Raw genomic sequence first — 15,415 nt, 5'->3', positions numbered from 1 at the left:
CCAGCACATCTGTAGTTGTGAATGTCTCATGATTCCGGATATTTACAAGGACAGGTGAGAGAAAAGAGCCCGAAGGATCATCGGGGACCCAAGTCACCCCAACCACAATCTATTCCAGCTACTACCATCTGAGAAACGGTACCGCAGCATCAAAGCCCGGACCAACAGGCTCCGGGACAGTTTCTTCCACCAGGCCATCAGACTGATTAACTCATGCTGATTTGAGTGTATTTCTATGTTACATTGACTGTTCTATTTATTATAAATTACCATGATTGCATTTTGCACATTTGGACGGAGACGTAACATAAAGATTTTACTCCTCATATATGTGAAGGACGTAAGAAATAAAGTCAATAAAGTAAAGTAGATAAATTAAAGTCTGACGTGATGACGTTACATAAAGATTTTTAGCGTGCTTTTGTGTTTAGATTTTGGAGTTCAGTAAAATGTGTTAGGGTTTCATTAAACATAAAATGCCTCACTTTGTTTTATTTGTGAAACCCTACATTGGTGACCCAGATGCTTTAAGACAATTCCAGAGTTATTGAACAGTCGCCCAGTGTAGACGCTATGAAATTGCCGGGGTTTTGGATGATGTGGTCTTTTCAACCACTGATTCACGAGCCACAGCGATTCGCTCTGGAGAGCGTCATCATACTCCAGGTCAGACGAGAGATAACCCAGGTCAGGTTTCAGACCACAGTACTCAGGTAGATCCTTCGCATGATGGCGGTGGTGAGGAGGTAAAGAAGAAGAGGAAGGTCAAGTGGCCAGCAATGGCAGATGAGAAGGCTTGGCATGTGTTTGATGAGGATATCAGTATGATGTTGGAGAACACTCTCAGGGGAACATCAAAGAGAAAGTTGGAAGTGATGGGCAATATGATTTATGCAGCATGGGTGTGGACCAAGTATGTCCAGAGGGGCAGATAGTCAGACAGTGTATACATATCTTGCAAACCCTTCAGTAGTTGCATAGACACCTGAAGAGCAGACTATCTGTTGGATGGAAGTGACCAACAACTCTGATAGAGGCAGATGCCAAGTTTTTAAGCTCACCAGTGGGAGTTGGTACTTTAGCACTGCTGGCCCACCACCTCGAGGGAGTCTTGATCATAAGCGGGCTGAAACTGCTGAAGACAGGTGGCAGACCAACTGATGATCCCACTGGTGATAGCACAGGACAGTTAACATCTTAGTCCACGTGTATTTTGTAACTCTGGGAGAAAAGTGCAGTTGCTTGTTTTGTACAAGCTGTGGCCCAATTCGCTGTGAGAGAAATCTCCAGCAACAACACCAAATTCTACTATGTGGTAATGTTGCTCAGCAATTCCATGACTGTGAGAATGGTGAATCTGCTTGAACAGCCGTCTCAACATGATCAATACCGATTGCTGAAAACTCACCTTTTACAGACTTTGGACTAACAGAGTCTGAGTGTCCCAATCAGTTGCTCTCCTTGCCAGGCCTCGGTGCTAAAGGAGCTAATGGACTATGTGCTGTCTCTCCTGGGAAATCACCAACCTTGTGAAGAGCTCTTCATGGTGCAAATGCCTGATCAAGTTTGCATAGCCCTCACTAATGCTCCCGTGAAGGACTATAGGAAGCTTGCTAAGATGGCTGACAGTCAACCAGGCAGAGGTGCATAATTCCTCTTTTCCCCGCCTCAATATGCCCAATCAGCAAAGCCCCCTACCTTGGGGAGGCCCCTGGCTGTGAAGCAGGCGATACCAGGCCAGGGCTTTTACCACGCTCGCTTTGGTATGGACGCTAGGAAGTGCCGACAGCCTTGCAGCTTCAACAGTGCCAGCGCATTGGGACATCAGAGGTCTGTGAACACCATGGGTTCCAGCTGCCAGGGTGGTCTACTGTACATTATGGACACCCTGTCAGGGTGATGCTCCTTGTGTGACACAGGTACTCAAGTGAGTGTGCTACCAGCATCACTTATTGATGAGAAGGATGCTGCCAACAGCAGCAGGATCCAGACTTACGGGACCCGAAATGGGTGACACTTTGTTTGAGTGTGTGCTGTTACACATGGGACTTCGTCCTGGCTAAAGCAGCTAGACCTCTGCTCAGTGCAGATATTCTGTGTGCCCAAGGACTATTAGCCAATCTTAAGAACTGCCAGCTTGTGGATGTCCATAAGACCATAAGACCATAAGACAAAAGGAGCAGAAATAGGCCATTCGGCCCATCGAGTCTACTCCACCATTTTATCATGAGCTGATCCATTTTCTCCTATTTAGTCCCACTCCCCTGCCTTCTTACCATAACCTTTGATGGCCTGGCTACTCAGATACCTATCAATCTCTGCCTTAAATACACCCAATGACTTGGCCTCCACTGCTGCCCGTGGCAACAAATTCCATAGATTCACCACCCTCTGACTAAAAAAATTTTTTCGCATTTCTGTTCTGAAAAGGCGCCCTTCAATCCTTAAGTCATGCCCTCTCGTACTAGACTCCCCCATCATGGGAAACAACTTTGCCACATCCACTCTGTCCATGCCTTTTAACATTCGAAATGTTTCTATGAGGTCTCCCCTCATTCTTCTAAACTCCAAGGAATACAGTCCAAGAGCAGACAAACGTTCCTCATATGTTAACCCTCTCATTCCCGGAATCATTCTAGTGAATCTTGTCTGTACCCTCTCCAACGTCAGCACAGCCTTTCTTAAATAAGGAGACCAAAACTGCCCACAGTTCTCCAAGTGAGGTCTCACCAGTGCCTTATAGAGCCTCAACATCACATCCCTGCTCCTATACTCTATTCCTCTAGAAATAAATGCCAACATTGCATTCGCTTTCTTCATTACCGACTCAACCTGGAGGTTAACTTTAAGGGTATCCTGTACGAGGACTCCCAAGTCCCGTTGCATCTCAGAACTTTGAGTTCTTTCCCCATTGAAATAATAGTCTGCCCGTTTATTTTTTCTGCCAAAGTGCATAACCATACACTTTCCAACATTGTACTTCAATTGCCACTTCTCTGCCCATTCTTCCAATCTATCCAAGTCTAAATGCAGACTCTCCGTTTCCTCAGCACTACTGGCCCCTCCACCTATCTTCGTATCATCAGCAAACTTAGCCACAAAGCCATCTATTCCATAATCTAAATCGTTGATGTACAATGTAAAAAGAAGCGGCCCCAACACTGATCCCTGCGGAACACCACTGGTAACCGGCAGCCAACCAGAATAGGATCCCTTTATTCCCACTCTCTGTTTCCTGCCAATCAGCTAACGCTCTATCCACGTATGTAACTTTCCTGTAATTCCATGGGCTCTTATCTTGTTAAGTAGCCTCATGTGTGGCACCTTGTCAAAGGCCTTCTGAAAATCCAAATATACAACATCCACTGCATCTCCCTTGTCTAGCCTACTGGTAATTTCCTCAAAAAATTGTAATAGGTTTGTCAGGCAGGATCTTCCTTTAAGGAATCCATGCTGAGTTCTGCCTATCTTGTCATATGCCTCCAGGTACTCTGTAACCCCATCCTTGACAATCGACTCCAACAACTTCCCAACCACAATGTCAAGCTAACAGGTCTATAATTTCCCTTTTCCTTCCTTGCCCCCTTCTTAAATAGCGGAGTGACATTTGCAATCTTCCAGTCCTCCGGAACCATGCCAGAATCTATCGACTTTTGAAAGATCATCGCTAATGCCTCCGCAATCTCCACAGCTACTTCCTTCAGAACACGAGGGTGCATTCCATATAGTCCAGGAGATTTATCTACCTTTAGCCTATTCAGCTTCCTGGGTACTTTCTCTGTCGTAATTGTGACTGCGCACACTTCTCTTCCCTGCCACCCTTGAGTGTCCGGTATACTACTGTCTTCCTCAGTGAAGACTAATGCAAAATACTTGTTCAGTTCCTCTGCCGTCTCCTCATCTCCCATTACAATTTCTCCAGCCTCATTTTCTATCGGTCCTATATCTACTCTCACCTGTCTTTTACTCTTTATATACTTGAAAAAGCTTTTAGTATCCTCTTCGATATTATTTGCTAGCTTCCTTTCATAGTTAATCTTTTCTCTCTTAATGACCTTCTTGGTTTCCTTTTGTCAGGTTGTAAAAACTTCCCAATCCTCTCTCTTCCCACTAATTTTTGCTTCCTTGTATGCCCTCTCTTTTGCTTTAACTTTGGCTTTGACTTCTCTTGTCAACCACGGTTGCATCCTTTTTCCACTCAAAAATTTCTTCTTTTTCGGAATATACCTGTCTTGCACATTCCTCATTTCTCGCATAAACTCCAGCCTCTGCTGCTCTGCAGTCTTTTCTGCCTGTGTCCCTTTCCAGTCAACTTTGGCCAGTTTCTCTCTCATGCCACTGTAATTTCCTTTACTCCACTGAAATACCGACACATCAGATTTCGGCTTCTCTTTTTCTAATTTCACAGTGAACTCAATCATGTCAAGGACTTTGTGTCGTTACCCTTCTCCCCCAATAACTTCCCCACAACGGCTCTTGTCAGGCACATGCACCACTGCATGTGAGTTTACTCAACTGCTGGGCGACCTCACCAAGCCCACATTCTCCACTGTAGTCACGAAACACGGGGACGAGCACCATATTCCCATAACTGGCCCGCCAATGTGCCCGTGCGCGTAGTCTGGATGTAGAAAGGCTGGCAACCGCGAAGGTTGAGTGTGCCAACATAGAAAAATTCGCCAAAGTATGCCAGTTGAATAATCGCTGGTCTCCACCCCTCCATATGGTCCCTAAGTCCAATGGTGATTGCCGTCCATGTGGTGATAACCAATGCCTTAATGATGCCACCACCCTCCATCATTACCCGGTCCCACACATTCAATACTTTTTGGCATGTTTAGCCAGAAAGTTAATTTTTTCCAAACTTGATCCAATTAGGGGCTACCATCAAGTGCCTGTGTGCTCGAAGGACATTCCCAAAGCAGCTGTGATAACCCTGTTTGGCCTTTCAATCTGCGCATGCCATTTGGAGTGAAAAATGTAGCACAGACTTTCCAATGGCTGATAGATTCCCTACTAAAAGACTTAAATTTTCTTTGTATTTACCTGGATGACACACTTGTCGCCAGTGTGTCATCTCTGCACATTTTTCAAGCACTTAAGCCAACACATATTCATTATTAACCCAGCTAAATGCCAGCTTGGGTTGTCAACTATTGACCTTTTTGGCCATTGCATCTCTGCAGAAGCTGCAAAACCCCTCCCACCAAAAGTAGTCGCTGTTATTGATTTCCCAGCACCCCACACTACTAAAAAACTACAGGAGTTTTTAGGTAAGATAATTTCTATCACTGCTTCATTCCGTGAGCTGCTAAACTTATGCTTCCCCTATATAGTGCACTTAAAGGCAATACCCCTTGTCACCTGCTGACTGGTCAGCGGACATAACCAGGGCATTGGATGTTACCGAGCAAGCTCTTTCCAACGGACCCTACTGGCACACACACACCCACAGCCATTATTACTGATGCTTCAGACTATGCTGTGAGTGCTGAGCATGAACAGCTGGCCGGAGGTATGTGGCTGCCCCCTGCCTTCTTCTGCTGCCAGCTGCTCTCCCCCCCCCCCCCGCCAACAATGGAAGTACAGCTTGTTTGACAGTGAGCTTCTCAGTCACTATCTGGCTTTCTACCATTTTTGTTTTCTCCTAGAGCAGTGGTCCCCAACCACCGGGCCACAGACCGGTATCGGGCTGCAAAGCATGCACTACCGGGCCGCAAGGAAACAATATGATTTGGCGATAGGAGTCAGCTGCACCTTTCCTCATTCCCTGTCACGCCCACTGTTGAGCCATTATGCACGTGAGGTCATTACGCATGCGTCATCCATGTCAGCGCGGGAAGGAGATCAACTCCTCGAGCTTGCAAATGACAGCAGGCTGAAAAGTATGTTTGACGTAACATCTCTGCTGGCATTCTGGATCAAAGTCAAGGCTAAGTATCCTGAGATAGACACGAAAGCACTGAAACATTGCTTTCATTTCCAACATTTTTCTGCGAAGTGGAGTTTTCTGCAACGAATACAACGAAAACTAAACTGCAGAACAGACTGGATATAAGGACCCCCCTTCGAGTATTGCTGTCTCCCATCACCCCTCGATAGGACCGTCTTGTTGCAGGAAATCAAGCCCAGATCTCCCACTGATTCAGCGATATTGGTGTGTTGCAATGATTTTATATGTTCATATGGGGAAAATATGTGCTAGGTGTTTAATATCCAAACATTACTTAAAATGCTATGATGCTATTGACTTATAAGTGACTTATATAACCATATAACAATTGCAGCACAGAAACAGGCGATCTCTGCCCTTCTAGTCCGTGCCAAATGCTACTCTCACCTAGTCCCACCGACCTGCACTCAGCCCATAACCCTCCATTCCTTTCCTGTCCATATACCTGTCCAATTTTTCGTTAAATGATAATATCGAACCTGCCTCTACCACTTCTACTGGAAGTTCATTCAACACTTACTTCAAGCTCCCCTGTCCTCCCCTGATAATTGACTTATCACTATATTCATGCGAGGAAAATATGCACTGTGTGTTTATTATTAAATTCGTTAGATAATTCATTTTAGAAATGAAATTGAGTGTTTTAGCCACTTATTGCCGATATTCCGGTCATGATTAACCCCTCCCCCCAAACAGAATCGCCAAAAATGATTTGCAGAACAAAAAAATTGGCTGGTACACGCATGCGCACTGGTGCCCGTGCAAGGCTTCATGGTCATTGTCGTCTTTCTCTGGGTAAACACAATGTATTTGAATGCTACTCTTGTCCGTTGGCAACACTACCCTCCCCCCGCCCCCCCCCCCACCCCCCCGGGTCGGCTGGTCTGCAAGAATATTGTCAATATTAAACCGGTCCGCAGTGCAAAAAAGGTTGGGGACCCCTGTCCTAGAGGGTCACTGTTTCACAGCACTCATTGACCATAAACCCTTTGTGACATGATGGCCAAAATCTCAGACCCATGGTCTGCATGGCAGCAATACCGTCTGCCTACGTACCTGGTTTCACAACTGATATGAACATACTAAGGGGAAAAGTAATATCATGGCTGATTGCCTTTCATGGGGATCCATTGAGGCTGTACACATCGGGGTTGACTATGCCGGCATGGCAGCCAGCCAAGCTACTGACCCAGAGGGCCAGGCTTACCGAAATGCAGTCACGGGCCTTTGGATGGCTGACATTAAGTTCAGGAAAGTTGGTGTTTCTCTCCTGTGCGATGTCTCAACTGATCATCCTTGCTCCATTGTGCCTGCAAACTGGAGATGGACTGTTTTTGACTCCATACATGGCCTCTCGCATCCGGGCCAGAGGGCCTCACAGAAACGGGTTGCACTAAAGTTTGTTTTACACAGCCTCAGAAAGGACGTGCGTGATTGGAGTGCAGCCTGTGTGGTGTGCCAGCCGGTAAAAATTAACCGTCATCTTCAGGAACCATTGGTGCCTTTTGAGATCCCTGAGTGATGGTTTGACCATGTCAATGTGGACCCTGTTAGTCCTCTTCCGCCCCCCCCACCCCCCGCGATTTCATGCACCACCTTACCATGGTGGACCATACCAGCACGTGACCAGAAGATGTCCCTCTAGCATCAACTACGGCCAGAGACATGGCTCAGGGATTCATCAGCAACTGGGTTGCTCAGTTTGGCACCCCGTCTGATATTTCCTTTGACCATGGACCCCAATTCATTTCAGAGCTTTGGGCTGCAATGGCCCAGAACCTCAGTGTTAGGCTACAGTACATCGCACCCCCGTGTATCACCTGCAGTTCAATGGCCAATCCGAGCAGTTTCACTGCACCTTCCTGAGGGCTTCCCTGACCGATGAGTGCTGGCGTGATTGTCTCCCAAGCTTTGGAGTATTCCGCAGTCATCACAACATGACCATGAGCGTGCCAACACACCTCTGGACAAGCCAGAGGCACCTGCTGCTCCTCCACCAATGGAACACAGGACCTGAGCTGGGCGGCTCCTCTGGGCTCCAGACAGGCTCACAATGCCGGTTTTGGGGGGGGGGACGCGTTTGTAGGGTAGCATAACTGGGAGAAATGTACATAATTCACAACCACCATCTTTGAGCTGGGGTTTCACTTTAAAAGGCCGGTCTGACATGATGATGTGATTACATAAAAATCTTTAGTGCCCTTCTGTGTTTAGGTTTAGAATGTATTAGGAGATTCATTAAACATAAAACACCTCACTTTAGTTTATTTGTGAAAGCCCGCATCCCAGCCTCCGCCCCCGGCTATGACACCTTAAGGAAGTACCCTGAAAGGCTTGCCTTTCATTAGTGTACATACAGATTGGAATAGAACAAGGTGAGCAAAATACAGAATAATGTGTAACAACTACAGAGAAAATGCCGTGCAGGTAAACAATAAGGTGCAAGGTGATAATAAAGTAGATTGTTCGGTCAGGAATCCATTTTACCATAGTAGGGAATCACTCAATGATCTTTAGCAGTGGGAGAGAAGGTAGAAGCTGTCTTTGAGCCTGGTGGTATGTGCTTTCAGGTTTTTGTATCTACTGCCTGGTGGGAGAGAAAAGAGAATGTCTGCATTGGGGGAGTGGCAGGATGTAGATTTTACTGACTGCTTTAATGAAACAGTGAAAAGTATAGACAGAACCCATAGAGGGGACGCTGAATGCTGTATTGAGGAATGTCCACAACTCTCTGCTGTTTCTTGTGGTCATGTGCAGAGCAGTTGCCATACCAAGCCATGATGCATCCAGACAGAATGATTTCTATAGTGCATCGATAAAACTGGTGCAAGTTGACGGCCGTGTCTTATTTCTTTAGGAAGTACAGATATTATCATACCAGCTTTCAGTAGTGTATGAATCTGGGCTGAGCACATTGCTGTGCAAAAGTCTTAGGCAGATATACTATATATAGCCAAGTTGCCCAAGACATTTACATAGTACTGTAGTAATTTTATGTATTGCATAGTACTGCTGCCACAAAAAAAACACACATTTCAGAATATATGGGAGTGATGATAAACCTGATTCTGATCTGGGTCTCTATTGTGGACTGAGAGTGGGAAGGAAGCAGATAGAGGGGAATCATGGTGGGGAAAAGGGAAAGGGAGAGGGGAGAGAGCAGGAAGAACCAGAGGGACATTCCGTAATGGTCAATAGACCAATTGTTTGGAATCAAATGACCTTGCCTGGTGTCTTCGGACTATTTGTGTCTGCACCCATGTCACTCTTCCCACCACCCCTGGCACTCCTTCTCTGCCACTTGTCCTACACCCCTGCCGCGGCACTCCACCCTCTTTACTCCCAGCATCCTTTGCTCCCGCCAGATTTACAAACTTGCTCTCCGCTCCACATTGATAAATAGAGTACTGTGCAAAAGTCTTAGGCATCCTAGCTATATAAATGTGCCTAAGACTTTTGCACAGTATTGTACATGAATATGTGGGGACAGTCTGTTGTCAGTAAAATTAGTGAGGATTGATCTGTGAGTTGGCATTAAGTTGATGGAGAAAAATGTTTAAGGCAACATGATAAATATGGATAATATAATATTCCTGTTGGAAATGAGCAGTTGAAAGTTAGTGTCTGATTTGTTTCTCATGTGTACTTCAAGGGATTCATGTTTATATCTTTACTCAGTGCCCTCTTTATTAGGTACACCTGTATACTTGCTCGTTAATACAAACATATAATCAGCCAGTCATGTGGCAGCAACTCAATGAATGAAAGCATGCAGATATGGTCAAGAGGTTCAGACCAATAATCAGAATGGGGAAGAAATGTAATCTAAAGTACTTCTGATGCTGGAATGGTTGTTGGTGCCAGATAGGGTGGTTTGAGTATCTCAGAAACTGCTGATCTTCTGAGAGTTTCATGCTCAACACTCACTAGAGTTTACAGACAATGGAGCAAAAACCAAAAACAATCCAGAGAGCACCAGTTCTGTGTTCAAAAACAGCCTGTTGATGAGAGAGGTCAGAGGAGAATGACCAGACTGGTTCAAGCTGACAGGAAGGTGCCAGTTTCTCAAATAACCATGTATTACAACAGTGGTGTGCAGAAGAGCATCTCTGAATGCATAACACATCAAACCTTGAAGGAGATGGGCTACTGCAGTAAGGACCAGGAACATACACTTAATGGCCACTTCATTAGGTACAGAAGGTACCTAATAAGTTGGCCACTGTGTGTAATTGGATAGCATCCCCCCCCAATATATTTAATAACTATTCTGCCCTCTCAAAGGGTTGTTTATAAACCTTATGATAAAGCATAAGTTCAAAGCCACTCACTCTATAGTTCTGTCTGCATATATTTCTGATGGCAATCCTAGTTTGACTTTTTCCTTCCAATCAGGCATGTCCAACTGCTTTGATGCGCCTGACAATACACACGTCTGATAAATGCTGAATTGTTCTTTCTGCTCTGATTGCTCTTCAGAAATGTGGGTGGTTGGCACCTTTTGGTGATCTTCACGCTTAGGGTAATGGATTAGTGCCTTTCTCCTTCCTGGGCCCACTGCTCATTAAAAGTACCATGAACCTGCATACTGTTCCATCTGCACTTCTAGGTTAAATATAGCATCGGTCAGATATAGCGTGAAGCTCATGTCATACAATGTGAGAATAAGCCATTGATTTATACTGTGCTTTTCATGACTTCTGGGCATCCCAAAGCTGTTTACGTTTTGTAGTGTAATCACGGATGTAATGTGGGAGTAATGGGAATTTTACACAGCAAGCTATCTTAAATCTGAACGTGATAATAGTCAGGTAATCTACTTTTCCAAAGTTGTTTGAAGATTATCAGCAGGAAGCTAGAGAGAACGCCTTTGCTCATCAACAAAACAGTGCCACAAGATCTTTGACAGGCATCTACACATTGTGGGAGTATGGGAATTCAAAGTTTAAAGTTGAAGGTAAATTTATTATCAAGGTATGTATATGTCACTAGTTATTTTCTTGCAGGCATTTACAGTGGAACAAAGAAAAAAAATAGAATCAATGAAAAACTATGCACAAAGACTGATAAACAATTGTACAAAAGAAGCCAAACTTGCAAATAAAAAGACTTGGTAGATAACTAAAGTTCATAGTTCAAGTAAATTTTATTATCAGAGTACATATATGTCACCATATACAACCCTGAGATTCATTTTCCTGCTGGAATATTCAGCAAATCTATAGAATAGTAACTATATCAGGATCAATGAAAGATTGAGTAGAGTTCAGAAGACATCAAAGTATAAATTACAAACAATATTGAGAGCATGAGTTGTAGTATCCTTGAAAATGATTCTATAGGTTGTGGAATCAGTTCCGTATTGAGGGGAGTGAAGCTGTAGGAGCCTAAGGACCCATACAATCAGGTTCAGGAATAATTATTACCTTTCAGCCATCAGGTAGAACCCATTACTCTGCCTTCTTCCTGATGGTAGCACTGAGAAGAGAGCATGCGGGGGTCTTTGATCATGGACGCTGCTTTCTCGTGGCAGAGCTCCTTGCAAATATGCTCTGTGGCGAGGAGAGTGAAAACGTGGCTTTTGTCTGATGTGACAGGTGAATAATGACGTTTCACCTAATGCAAATCTCCCCCGGTACTGTGAAAAGTCAGATGTAGTCATGTTGTTTTGATACTGAATCAAGATTGCCACTGACTGTCCCCCAAAGGAGCCTTTGGTAATGGAGTGAACTTGCTGACAGACCACGATCATCACAAGCTTATCAAATGTCTCAAGTTTATAAAATCATGAGGGGTGTAGTTGGAGTAGACAGCCAGTATCAGTGTAAAATTATCTAATATATCTGTGAATTTGACAATCCACGGCCAAGGACTGGAGGCCCGGAGGTTGCCTATCCTGGTTTTGGAGGTCTCGTGTGTGTGAAAAGGTGGGGAAGGTGGGAAAGGGCTTGTTATTATTATTGTCTTGTTTTGTTAGGTTATTGTTGTTCTGTGTTGAACATTGTAGGCATGCTATGTTGATATCGGAATGTGTGGCAAACTCCAGCACATCCTCAGAATCAGCTTTATTATCACCGGTATGTGTTGTGCAATTTGTTAACTTAGCAGCAACAGTTCAATATAATACACAATATAGATGAAAAAGAATAAGTAAATCTATTCCAGTGTATGTATATTGAATAGATTAAAAATCATGCAAAAATAGAAATAATATACGAGGGGTGATTGATAAGTTCGTGTCCTAGGGTAGAAGAAGTCAATTTTAGAAAACCTAGCACATTTATTTTTCAGCATAGTCCCCTCCTACATTTACACACTTAGTCCAGCGGTCGTGGAGCTTATGCATCTTGGACCTCCAGAAAGCGTCCACAGATGGGTGATTGATAAGTTTGTGGCCTAAGGTAGAGGAAGATGAGTTATATAGCTCTCGTTAAAAGCACATGAAGGTCAACTGTTTGAGTGATTATGCAGAAAGTTTGAAGTTACTAACTCATCTCCTTCTAACTTAGGCCACGAACTTATCAATCACCCCTGTTGTAGACACTTCCTAGTGATCCAAGATCCGTATGCTCCACGACCGCTGGACTAAGTATGTTAATGTAGGAGAGACTATGTTGAAAACTAAATGTGCTAGGTTTTCTAAAATTGACTCCTTCTACCTTAGGCCACAAACATATCAATCACCCCTTGTATATTAAAAAAGTGAGGTAGTGTTCATGGGTTGCATGTCCATTCAGGAATCAGATGGCAGAGGGGAAGAGGCTATTCCTGAATCACTGAGTGTGTGCCTTCAGGCTCCTGTACCTCCTACCTGATGGTAACAGTGAGAAAAGGGCATGCCCTGAGTGCTGGGAATCCTTAGTAATGGACGCCGCTTTTCTGAGACACTGCTCTCTGAAGGTGTCCTGGGTACTTTGTAGCCTAGTACCCAAGATGGAGCCGACTAAATTTACAACCCTCTGCAGCTTCTTTCAGTCCTGTGCAGTAGCCCCCCCACCCTCATACCAGACAGTGATGCAGCCCGTCAAAATACTCTCCACGGTACATCTATAGAAATTTCTGAGTGTGTTGCAAACATGAGAAAATGTGCAGATGCTGAAGATACGAAACAACACACACAAAATGTTGGAGGAACTCGGCAGGCCAGGCAGCATCCGTGAAAAAGAGCAAACAGTCAACGTTTCAGGCCTAGACCCTTCATCAGGACTTGGGGTGTGTTGGTTGTTAATGTGAATGATGCGTTGCAGTTCACTGTATGTCTTGATGCACAATAAATCTGTATCTGAATCTTAATCTGAATTATAATACTAGAGGATGTGCATTTGAAGTGAGAGAGAGAGAGGTCAACAAAGATGTGCAGGGCAAGTTTGATTTTTATACAGGTGTCTGGAAAGTACTGTTATAAGAAGTGTTGAAGACAGCGATGAGGATTTAAGATGCTCTTCTGCAAATGAAAAAAGGGATTATTATTATGAGGTGTCAATATCTTAATTAGTTCGGCCAACATAATCAGCTAAAGGGCCTATTCTTGTGCTACACTGGTCTATTTTCTATGTTCTAAGAAGTCTTTAGTTACCTCTGCTCTCTAAGACACAGGTTCTTTGAATGGTGAGAGTAAGCTTGAATGAATTATCACTTGAGGGATGCGTGGGGCCAGGTTACTCCAAGGACTCCAGATGTTCCATTTATGAGCACTGTATCCTGGGCACCAGGAGGAGTAGGAGGTCAGGTTCAGGTGCGTCAGACTTCTCGCGCTTATCTAGGTCTCTCACCACTGACTACAACAAACTCACAACCGTGCTGAGCAGATGCACTTCGTCTGACACCCCTGGCTTCATCCCACTCGGAATGTTGCATCCAACACCAACCATTGCAATGGGTTGAGAAGCCAGCTCATAAAGATTTTAGTAAAATGTTATGTCTTTCTTTATTTCACTATATATTTATCTTTGTAATTAATAATTTAAGATGTATTTTCAAAGATTCAAAGTACATTTACAATCAAAGTATGTCTACAGTATACAACCCTGAGCTTTGTCCTCCCACAGACAGAAACAAAACAAAGAAACATCATGAAAGCTGTTCAAAGAAAACATCAAATGCCCAACAAACAATAAAGAAGGAACAAATCGTGCAAATGATAAAAAATGTGCGAATAATGCACAGAATATTAAACATCTGAGTCCTTGATACAGTCCAGGAATGTTCAGTGTATTTCAGTTCAATTTAGTACTGATCAATTTGATTATGAATTGAATTGAAGAAAGTGGTAGGTCTGTGGAACTACCCCATCTACCTGTGAGGCAACTTTCAGGGATCTGTAGACATGTACACCCAGATTCCTCTGCTCCTCCACACTACAAAGTATCCTGCCATTTACTTTGAACTCTTGGAGTTTGTCCTTCCAAAGTGTACCACCTCACACTTCCCGGGGTTGAACTCTATCTGCCACTTCTCAGCCCACTTCTGCATCCTGTCAATGTCTCTCTGCAATATTAGACAATCCTCTACACTATCCACAACACCACCAACCTTTGTGTCGTCTGCAAACTTGCCAACTTTTCTACCTCCACATCCAGGTCGTCAATAAAAATCACGAAAAGTAGAGGTTCCTTCACCCTACCATTCCTTATCATCCTCGCCGGGACAAATTTATCCCTAACATCCTGCAAGAGATCCCTAAACATTGACCACATGTCCATAGTACATTTCCCTGCAAAAACTTCATCCCAATTCACACCCACAAGTTCTAGCCTTATAGCCTCACAATTTGCCCTTCCCCAATTAAAAGTTTTCCTGTCCTCTCTGATTCTATCCTTTTCCATGATAATGTTAAAGGCCAGGGAGCGGTGGTCACTGTCCCCCAGATGCTCACCCACTGAGAGATCAGTGACCTGACCCGATTCGCTACCTAATACTATATCTAGTGTGGAATTCCCCCTTGTTGGTCTGTCTATGTGACAGAAATCTGTCTTGGACACACTTAACAAACTCTGCCCCATGTAAACCATTGGAACTAATCAGGTGCCAATCAATATTAGGGAAGTTAAGGTTAAAGTTAAAGTCAAAACTAATATATTCATTCAAATGTTCATAATTTTTAATGCTTAAGGTAACAAACTGCCAATGGAAGTGGTGGATGTGGGTCTAATTTCAACGTTTTTTTTTTAAAATTTGGATAGATACATGGATGGTAGGGGTTTGGAGGGTATGATCCAAAGCCAGATAGATGGGACTAGGCAGTTCAGCATGGACAAGATGGGCCAAGGGGTCTATTTCTGTGCTGTAGTACTCTATGACTTTATATCTTTTTCAGCTGTTTTTAAATGTTTCTGGACCTCAAAGCCTCTGATCGTTCCCTCTTCTCCTCTTAAATGTGCCAACCTGTACTCCTTTCTAAAAATGACCCTGTCCTCTGGTCTACCATTAACCTACATGGCATTGAATGCCCTTTCATTTCAT

Source organism: Mobula birostris, chromosome 6 (genome assembly GCF_030028105.1).
Source record: "Mobula birostris isolate sMobBir1 chromosome 6, sMobBir1.hap1, whole genome shotgun sequence".
In the NCBI taxonomy this organism is placed as follows: domain Eukaryota; kingdom Metazoa; phylum Chordata; class Chondrichthyes; order Myliobatiformes; family Myliobatidae; genus Mobula; species Mobula birostris.
Note: the sequence above shows the minus strand (reverse complement) of the source record.